General features: G+C 59.8%; 1 protein-coding gene across 4 annotated transcripts in view; it reads right to left on the minus strand.

The window, feature by feature from the left end:
- Positions 1–12,207, minus strand: part of LOC125352479 (muscular LMNA interacting protein) — a 123,665-nt gene that overhangs the window by 86,154 nt on the left and 25,304 nt on the right. The gene's annotated exons all lie outside the window — the stretch shown is intronic.

Below are 12,207 nucleotides of genomic sequence, written 5' to 3' on the forward strand. Positions count from 1 at the left end.
AGCCAAAAGAACTTAGCCCTTTGGCTCAGTTTCTCCCTGGAAGTGCTAGAGAATGCACTGCCTGATTTGCAGAAGTGATACAGCCAGTATGTGTGTGTGTGTGTGTGTGTGTGTGTGTGTGTGTGTGTGTGTGTGTAAAATTGAATGAAAGAGGCAGGAAAGACTCCTTGAGAATTCATTTTCTGACATTGAACCCTTTCTATTTTTAATCCTTTCTCTTGGGTATTTAATTCCAAGTTTTAGTCAAGTCATGCTATACAAAGTATCCAGGTTGACAAATTATCAGTGCCTCACTTCGCCGCAATTTCCCCTCTGAAAGCGGTCCTGGTGAATTAGTATTCAGAGACACAGGATCAGATGCTGTCAGTCATCGTGAACCGAGAAAGGACTCAGACCGAAGAATTAGAAGTAGAACTGATAAAAATTAGCCAAATACAAAAGGGGAGAGAGGGCAACAATGATTGAGCAATGTGTAGAATGTTTACAAATTGCCGGACAATAGGTGTGAGTATAATTGAGGGGTTTCTAACGGGAGGCCGGCGACTTAGGGCCTTGAGAGGCCACGGGGGGAGCAATGGCTGAGCCCGGGAGCCGCGCCAGGGTGCTGGGGTGGCGAGATTCCTTCCACTGGCAGGAATAGCGCCGCTTACTTTAAACTTGATCATCTTCTGTGAATTCTGGAAAACTCATCCTCCTTCTATCTCTTAAACAAGACTAATCCAGCCTCCTGTCAAGATTCCTATGGGGCTGGGGATATGGCCTAGCGGCAAGAGTGCTCGCCTCATATACATGAGGCCCTGGGTTCGATTCCCCAGCACCACATATACAGAAAATGGCCAGAAGTGGCACTGTGGCTCAAGTGGCAGAGTGCTAACCTTGAGCAAAAGAAAGCCAGGGACAGTGCTCAGGCCCTGAGTTCACGGCCCAGGACTGGCAAAATAAAAATAAAAAAGATTCCCAGAACACAATTTTCCCCATAACTATTTCCCCTACATCTCATTGCCAAATAATTTCTCTCGGACAATATTAAAGAAAATGCCTACACTGAACTCACCGATACGCGACAGGAAACTCAAATAGTATCCAGCTCAAGCTACTAAATATAACTTGAGGGAGCTATCTGTCAGACAAACTCTTCCTTGAAAATAATAGTGATTTTGTACTGTTTCCCTATTTGATAAATGCCTCAAGAACCAAGGCATCTATTTTATAGTTCTATGACTAGCACACGTCCTTGGGAGTCAAACCCTGAGGAACAACCACACATCTGTACAAATGATTTGTGACGGCTCCGCACGCGTTCACCAGCCAGGTATTTTCACAAGTGCCTCAGATCCAGATAACCCCCCCAAGACACAACACAGACACACGTGTGTGCGCACACACACACACACACACACTGCACTGCCTGCACACAACTTGTGCTCCTGACATCACGCGGGCCGGCTCCCATTCCGGCCCGCTGTTGAAGAGACTCACGAGGAACAGACCGCCCTGGGCCAGCAAGGGAGCTTGCGGACACGTGACAACCTGGAGTCCACTCCCGGGAGCAGGGACACGTGTCAGACCATCGGGCCGGAGGAAGGGGAGCGTCGCTTCAAGCTGGAAGGTCACCAGCGCGCTCCGCGTGCTCTGAGGTGCACGCCTCCAAACGAGAGAAGGAGACGTGACGGGGCGGGGCAACGAGGGCCCCGCTTCCCTGAGCAGGCGCCACGCGGGGGCCCCCGGCCGCAGGCCCTCCTCCCGCGCGCGTCCATCCAGAGCACGCGCGCCTCCTGCGGCTGCGGTAGCCACGGTGTGAAAACAGTCAAGTCTGCAACAATTAAACGAAGGCTTTTGAAACACACTTCAGTACGCTCGGCACAGATTTTAATTAAAAAAAAAATGAACTCCACGTCTGGGCTTCATTCAGGCGTGGGCAGACGCGTCAGGTGCAAGCAGCCCTCCCAGCGGCCGTGAGCGCGGTCTCGTTTGGTCCGGGTGAGGGGCGCCCCGGTCCAGGTGAGGGGCGCCCCGTCCGCGCTTCCGAGCGGCCCACGGGGTCTGCGGGCGGAGCTGCGCAGTCAGCGCTGAGCACCAGAGCCAGGCCCCCCCCCTCGAGCTCAGGCCTTCCCGCCAGCTCCACGGGGCCCCCCCAGAACCCAGCCTTCCCGCCAGCTCCACGGGGCCCCCCCAGAACCCAGCCTTCCCGCCAGCTCCACGGGGCCCCCCCAGAACCCAGCCTTCCCGCCAGCTCCACGGGGCCCCCCCAGAACCCAGCCTTCCCACCAGCTCCACGGGGCCCCCCCAGAACCCAGTGCAGCCCGCTAGCTCCACGGGGCCCCCCCAGAACCCAGTGCAGCCCGCTAGCTCCACGGGGCCCCCCCAGAACCCAGCCTTCCCGCCAGCTCCACGGGGCCCCCCCAGAACCCAGCCTTCCCGCCAGCTCCACGGGGCCCCCCCAGAACCCAGCCTTCCCGCCAGCTCCACGGGGCCCCCCAGAACCCAGCCTTCCCGCCAGCTCCACGGGGCCCCCCAGAACCCAGCCTTCCCGCCAGCTCCACGGGGCCCCCCCTAGAACCCAGCCTTTCGCTAGCTCCATGGGGCCCCCCAGAACCCCGTGCAGCCTGCTAGGTCCACAGGGCCCCCCCAGAACCCCATGCAGCCCGTGCCGCACTCCAGCAGAGCGCGGGGGGCGGGAGAGGGGGGTGAGCAGAAGCTTGCAGCCAGCCGAGTCTTCCCAGGCCCAAGAAGCTGCTCTGGGGAGGGAGCACCGGCCAGGGGCGGGGCTGGAACCAACCGAGACAAGGCCCAAGGCCCGGGGACCGAGGGAGGAGCGAGGGAAAGGCGGGCGGGGCCCGGGAGGAGGGGGGGAGGGGGTGGAGGGGCCCGGGAGGAGGGGGGGGAGCGGGTGGAGGGGGCGGGGAGGAGCAGGGGAGCGGCTGGGCAGCAGCTGCTCCAGGGTGACCTTTTCAAAGGCACCGATCTACCCGGCAAGCCGACGGCGTCTCCCAGCCTCCTGCGGCTGCACTTGCGCAGCACTGACGCCCTCCCTGCGGGCTCGGGTGCCTTCACCACGGCTGCTTCGCCGAGCGCTGCTGTGTCCCGTCCGTGACCCTCGCCACCCAGGAGCCCGGGGCCCGAGGACCGCGGTGCCCAGCCGGCCCCGGGCTGGGAAGGCTGCGGGACCGGGAGCCGCTGGAAGTGGAGCTGCGGCTCAAGCGGCCCAGCACTGGCCTCCCACTAAAAGCCTTTGGGGACGTGGCTACAACGCCCAGGCCCAGAGTTCAAGCCCTAGGTCTAGCACAAAAAAAAGACGACCAAAAGACAACGGCTCATTAACTTTCCCCACACCACACGCCAGGCAAATGCCAGCACGGCCCCGGGGGCCTGGTCTCCCCACACCAGGCACTGGGGTCTAAGCACCGCGTGCAGAGCCGCCGCCCCCTCTGCCCTGGCTGGCGTCCGGCACAGGCCGGCTCAGCCCCCGGGGCGTCCACATGGAACGCCCCATCAGGACCCCCGATCGTCCACACGGGACCCCCATCATGACCCCCCCGATCGTCCACACGGGACCCCCATCATGACCCCCCGATCGTCCACGCAGGACCCCCCCATCATGATCATGACCCCCCGGGGTCATCCACGAGGGACCTCCCATCATGACCCCCCCGATCGTCCACGCGGGACCCCCCATCATGACCCCCCGATCGTCCACGCAGGACCCCCCCATCATGATCATGACCCCCCGGGGTCGTCCACGAGGGACCTCCCATCATGACCCCCCCGATCGTCCACACGGGACCCCCCCCAATCGTCCATGTAGGACCCCCCATCAGGACCCCTTGATCATCCATGAGGGACCTCTCATCATGATCATGAACCCCCGGGGTCATCCATGAGGGACCCCCCATCAGGACCCCCCCGATCGTCCACGTGGGACCCCCCCATCAGGACCCCCCCAATTGTCCACATGGGACCCCCCATCAGGACCCCCCCAATTGTCCACGCGGGACCCCCCATCAGGACCCCCCCGATTGTCCACGCGGGACCCCCCATCAGGACCCCCCCAATTGTCCACGCGGGATCCCCCATCATGATCATGACCCCCCGGGGTCGTCCACGAGGGACCTCCCATCATGACCCCCCCGATCATCCACACGGGACCCCCCATCAGGACCCCCCTCAATCGTCCATGTGGGACCCCCATCAGGACCCCTCAATCATCCACGAGGGACCCCCCCATCAGGACCCCCCCGGGGTGGTCCACGCGGGCCCCCCCCATCATGACCCCCCCGGGGTCGTCCACACGGGACCCCCCATCATGACCCCCCCAGGGTGGTCCACGCGGGACCCCCCATCATGACCCCCCCGGGGTCGTCCACGCGGGCCCCCCCCCATCATGACCCCCCCGGGGTCGTCCACGCGGGCCCCCCATCATGACCCCCCCGGGGTCGTCCACGCGGGACCCCCCCCATCATGACCCCCCCGGGGTCGTCCACGCGGGCCCCCCCATCATGACCCCCCCGGGGTCATCCACGCGGGACCCCCCATCATGACCCCCCCGGGGTCGTCCACGCGGGACCCCCCATCATGACCCCCCCGGGGTCGTCCACGCGGGACCCCCCATCATGACCCCCCGGGGTCGTCCACGCGGGACCCCCCCCATCAGGAGCCAGCGTGCCGCCAGGGAGCGGGTGCGGCTCGGGGGTCGGCTCCTGGCTGACGGCGCGGGGTCTGCGCGGAGCCCGTGCCGCTGCGCTGCCGAGAGGCCTGAACGCCACGCCGGCCTCTGGGCGCCTCCTCAAAGGTCCTGGGAAAGCGCCGTCCAGCTTCCACGTCCATCCCTCTCCACACCAGAGAACCACCGGGGCAGAGAAGGGTGCGGAGCTCACAGGGCTCCCTAACGGCGCTTCCCTCCCCGACTCCACTCTTTCCCTTGACGGGGAGGGGGGCGGGGCCGCACCCCCAATCACCGGGTGCACGGGCACGGTCCACACTGCCCTCCCAGAGCGCACCACCAATCACCGGGTGCACGGTCCACACTGCCCTCCCACAGCGCACCACCAATCACCGGGTGCACGGTCCACACTGCCCTCCCAGAGCGCACCACCAATCACCGGGTGCACGGTCCACACTGCCCTCCCAGAGCTCACCACCAATCACCGGGTGCACGGGCACGGTCCACACTGCCCTCCCACAGCGCACCACCAATCACCAGGTGCATGGTCCACACTGCCCTCCCAGAGCTCACCACCAATCACCGGGTGCACAGTCCACACTGCCCTCCCACAGCCACCACCAATCACCGGGTGCACGGGCACGGTCCACACTGCCCTCCCAGAGCGCACCACCAATCACCGGGTGCACGGGCACAGTCCACACTGCCCTCCCAGAGCGCACCACCAATCACCGGGTGCACGGTCCACACTGCCCTCCCACAGCGCACCACCAATCACCGGGTGCACGGTCCACACTGCCCTCCCAGAGCGCACCGCCAATCACCGGGTGCACGGTCCACACTGCCCTCCCACAGCCACCACCAATCACCGGGTGCACGGTCCACACTGCCCTCCCACAGCGCACCACCAATCACCGGGTGCACGGTCCACACTGCCCTCCCACAGCTCACCACCAATCACCGGGTGCACGGGCACGGTCCACACTGCCCTCCCAGAGCTCACCACCAATCACCGGGTGCATGGGCACAGTCCACACTGCCCTCCCACAGCGCACCACCAATCACCGGGTGCATGGGCACGGTCCACACTGCCCTCCCACAGCGCACCACCAATCACCGGGTGCACGGTCCACACTGCCCTCCCACAGCTCACCACCAATCACCGGGTGCACGGGCACGGTCCACACTGCCCTCCCACAGCTCACCACCAATCACCGGGTGCACGGGCACGGTCCACACTGCCCTCCCACAGCGCACCACCAATCACCAGGTGCACGGTCCACACTGCCCTCCCAGAGCTCACCACCAATCACCGGGTGCACGGTCCACACTGCCCTCCCACAGCGCACCACCAATCACCGGGTGCACGGTCCACACTGCCCTCCCAGAGCTCACCACCAATCACCGGGTGCACGGTCCACACTGCCCTCCCACAGCGCACCACCAATCACCGGGTGCACAGTCCACACTGCCCTCCCACAGCTCACCACCAATCACCGGGTGCACGGGCACGGTCCACACTGCCCTCCCACAGCGCACCACCAATCACCGGGTGCACAGTCCACACTGCCCTCCCACAGCTCACCACCAATCACCGGGTGCACGGGCATGGTCCACACTGCCCTCCCACAGCGCACCACCAATCACCAGGTGCATGGTCCACACTGCCCTCCCACAGCTCACCACCAATCACCGGGTGCACGGTCCACACTGCCCTCCCACAGCGCACCACCAATCACCAGGTGCACGGGCACGGTCCACACTGCCCTCCCACAGCATGCTGGGACGCGGAGAGGTGGGCTGATCTCCCCGCGATTTGAGGACCTCCAGAAGGAAACGGGAAGGAAAGGAGGCCTGGCTTTGCCGAGCACAAATTCCTTAGGAACTCAAAGAGCACAGGTCCCGCTCTCGCACACACAGGACGGCCACCTGCTGGAGGACACTGGGAACCGCCGGCGTGCTCTGGAAAGCCATCCTGGAGGCTCGGCCGAGTCCTCCTCCCCATCCCAGCTCACCGGCGTCGAGGTGATTGACGTGCAAGGCCCGCCTCCCACAGGGGCCACGGAAACTTCCGTACCCACACCAGAGACCCGACACCCCCCCCCACAGGCGACTGTGAACAGCGGGCCTCTGCAGTCACTACGGTGGGGAATTTTAGATTTAAGGGACGCCATGGAAAAAACAAGAGCTAAGGCAACCTCACAAGCAGTCCTCCGCGCACCAGAAGTGTCTGAGACCATGTGGACGGTGCCAGGCGCCGCGGCTCACGCCTGTAATCCCATCTCCTCGGGAGGCTGAGCCCTGAGGACTGAGATCGAAGCCAGCCCAGGCAGGAAAATCTGTGAGGCTAAGATCTCCAATTACCCACCAAAAAGCCAGAAGCAGAGCTGTGGCTCGAGTGGCAGAGCGCCAAACTTGAGTAAAAATGCTACGAGACAGGGCCCAAGCCCTGAGTTCAAGCCCCAGGACCAACCAGTGTGCATCCACGTGGACACACACACACACACACACACACACACACACACACACACACCAAGAATACTCCCATCCCAGGCTAGGAAAAGGAGAAGCCACAAGTTCAGGAGGGGATAGAAAGGGGGCGCGGGGAGAGTCGAGACGGCGGCTTCCGTAGTCACAGTGCGCGGCTGACGCTCAGCCGTGACGCCGTCCTCTGTCCCCCGGTGCTCCCTCGTTAGAAATGGTTCATTGAGCGTACGATCTCTCGTGTTCCTCTACAAACGGCGACGGCTCCCGTGGAGAGCGGCTTTTCGGCGTGGCGACGGGGCGTCCCCACCGGGACCCTCGGGGGGCAGTGGAGTCCGCTCTGCTCTCCGGAGCAGCGCCGGGGCTGGGGGCTCGGCGCGGCCGGCCAGCACGGGAACGCGCCGCTCCCCCCCCCACCCCCCCACCCCCCCCCCCCCCCCCCCCGGTGAATCAGCACGCACAGGACGGCACCCCGCGGGGCTGGTGTCGACCGTCGCAGGGACACGCGCGCGTGCCGCCGAGGTCACGGGGCAGCTCGGCCCCGCGGGACCCGGTGACGCGCGCACGTCACCCCGGCGGGGGCCGAGAGGAGGCGGCGCGGGCCGCAGCGGCGCAGGCAAACCCTTGCTGTGCGGCGGGCGGGACGGAGCACTGTACGCCGGGCCTCTCCTCGCTGCTGGCCTCCCCAGGGAGGCATCTCTGCGCCAGGAACTGAGGGGATGGGAGTGGAGATGCGTGCTCCTGTCCTCACTCACGACCTCATCGAAACGAGCGCCATACACAGACAACGAGTGTGCGCCACGTGCCAACACACACCGGCGGGAAGCAGATCCACGCCCCTTATCAAGTTAAAGAATAAAGATTTACACGTCAAATATACACTTACGCACTCTGCAAGTCAGCTCTTTGACAAACAATAAAATAACTCTACATACACCACGAAAAGGAAATCCAAAGGGCAAACAATGTGAATGGCAAACACAAGCGAGACTTCCATCTTACTAATTACAACCATGCTAAAATATCATTTTCTATCCAGCAAGTGGGCAATGCAAAAGGCCGGCCAGAATGTGGAGCGACAGACTTTGTCCTACACAGCTAAGGGGAAGACAAACTGGTAAATCCACTTTGGAGAGCAACTTGCAGCTACCTCATATGATCCGACACTCTTAATTCTAGCTAGATGTCCCAGAGAATTCCAGCACCTGGCCCAAGAAGTGATGGGATTTAATATTTTAGTGATGTTTTACATGACCAGAAAAGAGAAAAACAAGAAGGACAATAGAAAAAAACCATAAGGAAACAGATAGATATAAGCAGTACATCCATCGAATGATATAATCAAGAGTTATGTGGAATTATGTGAATCAGCATACCCCCGTCTCAGAAACATAATATTGCAAAAGAATAATTACTGGGATATGTGTCACATTTCCGAAAACACAATCATATATTCATATGTAATGTTAGAGCTGCTTACTCATTAGTGTTCATATGAAATACTGGTGGGGACTCTGAACACTAAGTCTGGCACAGTAAACTAAGAGGCACAACAGAACCACCCTTCAGTAGCAAAGTGTGCTGCTTTTCCGGGCCGTGGGCCTCCGATACCCTTAAACTAAAGCTAAGAAATCTGTTCAAAAATGGAACCCCAGGAGACAGGGCAAGCGTTCTGCTGGAAGATGAATGACCCGAGGTGAGAGGAAACAGGATGATGTCAAGCCATCGCGGAATCGCCCAGTGCGGTTCGCGGAGCCCCGCGCCCCGGCTGGCCAGCGAGTCCTCGCAGTCGGCGCTCTGGATCAAACACGGCCGCTGCTGTCAAACGCCGTCCTGGTCTGTGCAAGCCCCGAGGGCCCCGTGGCCACTCGCGGAGAGCCGGGCAAGCGGGGCCCGGCCCGGGGTTCCGCGTGTGCCCTTGCTCTCTCGCTGGCCTGCACGGCAGAGAGCAGCCCCCCGGCAGGCTGGCTCCCCACGCCGCGGAACGCGCGCTGCCCACTTCTCCGGAAGCCTCCGGTCGACGCTTGCTTCTGCTTGCTGGGTTTCAGGAGGACTGGTCGTGAACCGGCTGCCCGCGCCGGCGTAGAGGAGAGCTCACCCCGCGTGGTGGTTTCAGGTTTTCAGGCCTTCGGTTAAAGGCTTGGATCCATCTCGAGTGAAGGTTGATACCCGGTGAGAGCTCTGGGGCTCGCGTCACTCTTCCACGCCTGGACCTCCGGCCTTCGGTTTCTCTCCTCAGTGTTTCGTCATTTTCTTTGTAGCAGTCTTCAGGGTTATTCCTAGGTAATTTTGAGGCTATTGTGAATTGATTTTTTCCTTCTTTTTTTTTTTTTTTGGTCTCTTTGTGTGCCTGATGAATTAAAGAAACACACATCCCGCGGTGAGAGATTCTTAGCACGCCGTGACAGGCAAGGTTGCTACTTGACCCCAAGGTCACCCAGGGAACGATGGGACGCGAAGCAGACACTGCGCCCAGGAATCCGCCAGCAGGAGTGTCTTCTAGAAGCAATTGTATTGTGTGTGTGTGTGTGTGTGTGTGTGCGTGCGTGTGTGTGTACTAGTCCTGGGCTTGAACTCAGGGCCTGAGCGCTATCCTGAGCTTTCGTTTTTGCTCACAGCCAGCACTCAAGCACTGGAGCCGCAGCTCCACCACCTCCGGCTTGCAGGTGATTACTCAGAGATGAGAGTCTCACGGACTTCCCTGCCCAGTCTGGCTTCCACCTGCAATCCTCGTATCTCAGCCTCCCGAGTAATGAGGTTTAAAGGCGTGAGCCCCGGTGCCCCGGCTTCAGTGACACCTTTAAAATTCAGTAGTATCCAGTGCAAAACACAATTCTACGCTGCTGAACGCGGCACTTAACAAAGCGAGCCTCCTCGTCGCCTAATTTAACTTGAATTTCAGATAAACACTAATTTCTGAGTCAAATATTTGGAATGACTATGCTAGTGAAAGTCTGTCCAAACAGTTTATACTGTAATACGCTAAGAATGTACTTATCTGAAATTCAAGTTTCACTGGGCGTCCTATATTCCTATCTGCTAAATCTGGCAACACTATTTCCGTACCCTGAGCTAATACTGTACCAAGTACGAGGGGCGACGGAGACTTCTCGCCGCCTAGGTGGGGATTCGGGAGCCCCAGATTTGAAGGAGAAAATGGAGGTACTGAATTGATTACAAATCCATCTTCAAGCACTATTAACCTAATCGGTAGCAGTAAGAAGCACTAGGCGTCTCAACAGCAGCTGCTTTGATCCCACAAGGGACCCCCCCCCCCCCGCCCCCCGCCACCGCACTGCCTGTCAGAAGTAAATGGAGCCGGTTGAAGCATTTCTGCCAACATGGCAGGCCTCGTGGGCCTACAACCTATTCGGGTCACCATCCCATTTCCCTGTGAAATTGCTGGGTGGGGGCGAGGGGCGAGCGGGACGGCGGCAGGGTGAATTCTCGAGAGAGAGGCTGCTCGCGGGAGCCCCGTGCCAAGGCTATTTTCTCATCCTGCCCAGGAGACGGCTTAAATGATTCACCTGCATGTCTGGAGAGAAAGCAGACGCTTCCAGCCACGCGCTTGGAGATAAACGTACTTGATGGGGACCTCGCCCTCTACTTCTTCAGACGTGTGCACGCCGCAAACATTACAGACCGCACGTGGACACGCGTGTGTAGGTTTAGGCGGCCCTGGCCCTGGGGAGCCCTTCCCTCATCTGCCGTTTCCTAACATCAGACATACCTGGCTCCAACTGCTACAGATGAGCGGCTTCCTTTTAATTTGTTTGAAGGAGAAGAGGCACTATGGCATGTTATCAAAGCAAAAGCACACCCAGGGGCTGCTTTCAATACGGAAGCCTATGATTTAATCCACTTTTCAGGGGTCTGAACACAGAGGCTCACCCGTCAACTCTGTCTCAAGACCGGTGTTGAAGGCGATGCTTCCTTCGAGCACAGATCCACCCTTTTCCGTCTCTGCATTGTGTTTTGCTGCAAAAGCAGGAGAGCCTGAAATACTATCTGATCCTAAACAAGAGAGGATCTGCCTGGCTCGGGTCTAGACATTTTCAATGCTGAGTACACTGATCACCCCGCGATACATTTTAAGATGATCAAGGATGGCCACTGTGACAATTTACACTCGATGTGTTGAAGAGACGGACAGACAGAGCCACAGAGACTGAGAGACTGAAATGCATCGTTGTAAAACTTCCAATCAAACAACATTTGCTGTTCTAACACGAAAGATGGTCTCCGTCTTCCTTTCACGCCAGCTCTTTGTTTCTGGTAGGAGTAAGAGTGAAGACAGAGTTGTGCAACTGCTACCAGAATCCGGCTCGTGATCCTTTTCCTCCCTTTTTTGAAACTAAGGTGCTGTTGACGTTCAGCTCGGGCAGATGCCACTCACCGCGCGGAAGTCCCACCCGGGACGGCCAGCCCACGCACTCCTGGTGGCTCCTATTCATTAAACACGGTGGCAGAGATCTCAACAGTTATCAGGCTCAGTAGGAACTCTGATGCGTTCTTCCAAGTTGCTTAGATCGGGTAGGCCAATGTTCTGATGTGGTGAGTAGAATTCAGCGGAGCAGCTGCCCCGCACTTTCACAAACGCCAGCACCCAGGAGCTCATCAGGAAACACCCGGGCATTCTGGGGACCTAGAACGAGGGCTGCTGCTGTTATTCGTGTGTTTCCCAGTCGCGCCGTAGCTGCTCTTCGACAAATGAAGACGTCAGGGAGGTTGAGGGTGGCTGGCGAATGCACGCTTGCTTTCCTTCCCGCAGTCACCGCCCCTCCGCACTGTGTTCACGACTGCCGTGAGCATTGCTAACCCCTCCGGGCCCTGCGGGCTCTGTAGTATTTGTTCCCATTCTGTAGACCAGAAAACTGACGATTAGCGAAGGCGAAGGAAGAGCACAGTTTGCAGAGGTGACAGAGTCCTAGCCGAGCTTTGAACGATGTCCTCAGTCGGTCGCACTCTTTGGTGCCACCTCTCTGCTCCGGCTGTGTGGCTGCTTCTTCAGCCGGTGTACCGAGATGAGGAGACTCCGTTGGTGTGCATACGTTATACCCCAA

This window comes from Perognathus longimembris, chromosome 6 (genome assembly GCF_023159225.1).
Source record: "Perognathus longimembris pacificus isolate PPM17 chromosome 6, ASM2315922v1, whole genome shotgun sequence".
NCBI classification, from domain to species: domain Eukaryota; kingdom Metazoa; phylum Chordata; class Mammalia; order Rodentia; family Heteromyidae; genus Perognathus; species Perognathus longimembris.